The sequence below is a fragment of the Mandrillus leucophaeus genome, unplaced genomic scaffold, assembly GCF_000951045.1.
Source record: "Mandrillus leucophaeus isolate KB7577 unplaced genomic scaffold, Mleu.le_1.0 Scaffold452, whole genome shotgun sequence".
Classification (NCBI taxonomy): domain Eukaryota; kingdom Metazoa; phylum Chordata; class Mammalia; order Primates; family Cercopithecidae; genus Mandrillus; species Mandrillus leucophaeus.
In genome coordinates, this window is record NW_012104832.1 from 1,921,973 (window position 1) to 1,924,212 (window position 2,240).

The window sequence follows — 2,240 nt, forward strand, 5'->3', positions numbered from 1 at the left end:
AATAAATCAATAAATCAATAAAGTCATTCTAAGCACTGCTTGTTTTGTATCCCATCCTTTTTAATATTTTATTTTCATTTTTATTCAGGTCAGGATATTTTTTATTGCCCTTAAGACTTCTTTGACCTATGTGTTATTTAAAAGTGTGTTGTTTAATTTCCAAATACATTGGCATTTTCCATCTGTCTTTCTTTTATTGATTTCTAGCTTAATTCCACTGTGATCTCAGAGCATCCTTATATGATTTCTGTTATTTTAAATTTATTAAGATGTGTTTTGTAACACAGAATATGGTCTATCTTGGTGAATTTTCCAAGTAAGCTTGAAAAGAATGTTTATTCTGCTGCTGTTGGATGAAGTATTCTATCAATGTCAATTAGATGCAGTTGATTGATGCTGCTGTTCAAGTTAACTATGTCCTTACTTTCTGGCCTGTTTGATTTATCAATTACTGAAAGTGGTGTGGTGAAGTCTTCTATTCTAAGAGTAGATTGTCTATTTCTCCTTGCAGTTCCATAAATTTTTGCCACGTGTATTTTTACACTCTGTTGTTAATTGTATACACATCAAAGATTGTTATATCTTATTGGAAAATCATCCCCTTTACCATTATTTAAGGCCTTTCTTTATCTCTGACATGTTTTCTTGTTCTGAAGTCTGCTTAGTTTGAAATTAGTATAGCGACTTCAGCATTCTTTTGATTAGTGTAATGACATATCTTTCTCCATCTCTTTAGTTTTAACCAATCTGTGCCATTATATTTAAAGTGGTTTTCCTGTAGACAACATATGGTAGTGTTTGCAAAAAAATCCACTCTGACAATCTCTGTCCTTTAAGTGGTGTATTCAGATAATTCATATTTATTTATTTATTTTAATTTTTGCTTTTTTTTTTTGGTAACTTTTATTTTAAATTCAGAGGGTGCATGTGCAGGTTTGTTATCTGAGTATATTGTGTGATGCTGAGGTTTGGGGTACAAATGATCCCATCACCTGGGTACTAAGCATAGTACCCAAGAGCCTTACAACTCTCATCCGCCGTTTCCCATCTAGTAGTCCCTGGTCTACTGTTACCATCTTTATGTCCATGAGTACCCAAAGTTTAACTCCCATTTATAAGTGAGAACGTGCAGCATTTCAGATCATTTACATTTAAAGAGAGTATTGATGAAGCTAGATTAGTATCTACCATGTTGTAACTGTCTTCTATTATTTGTATTATTGTTATTTGTTCCCACTCATTTTATTTTGTGCTTTCTCTAATTTAATTGAGAATTTTTTTTAGCTCCATTTTATCTCCTCTCTTTTCTTGAAAAAAAAGTCAGCGGTTATCCTAGAGTTTGCAATATATATTTTTAATGAGTCTAAGTTTAACATAAAATAGTACTCTACCATTTCACTTGTAGGGGAAGTACCTTGTAAGAGATTATTCCCAATTCCTCTTCCCATTTTCAATGACATTGCTATCATTCATTTCACTTATTTATATGCTATAATCATTCAGTAATTTATTACTATAATTGCTTTAAACAATTATCTTTTAGATAAATTAAGGGTAAGAAAGATAAAAGATTTTATCTTACCTTCATTTATTTCTCCTCCAGTGTTTTTCCTTTATTGATGTAGTTCCAAGTTTCTGGACCAATGTAATTTTCCTTTTTATTTGTCTGAGAATGTGCTTATGTCTCCCTCACTTTTGAAGAATGATTCTGGTGGATACAGAATTCAAAGTCGGTGGTTTTATTTTTTCAAAACTTTATAAATATTTCACTCCACTCTACTCTCGTTTGCATGGTTTCTGATAAAAAGTGCATTATAATTCTTATCCTTGCTCCTCTCTAAGCAAGGGTATATTTCCCCCCTCTGGCTTCTTTTTCTGTATTTTTTTAATAGAGTGTTGCTCTGTTGCCTAGGCTGGAGTACAATGGCCCGATAATAGCTCATTACAACCTCCAGCCCCCCGGGTTCAAGTGATTTTCATGCCTCGGCCTTCTGAGTAGCTGAGATTACGGCATGCACCACCACGCCTGGCTAATTTATGTATTTTTAGTAGAGATGGAGTTTCACCATGTTGGCCAGGCTAGTCTCGAACTCTGGCATCAAGTGATCTGCCAGCCTCGACCTCCCAAAGTGCTGGGATTATAGGCGTGAACCACAGTACCTGGCCCCCTCTGGCTTCTTTCAAGATTTTCTTCTTGTCCTCAGTTTTTTACAGCTCAAATATAATATATAAAGTTATAT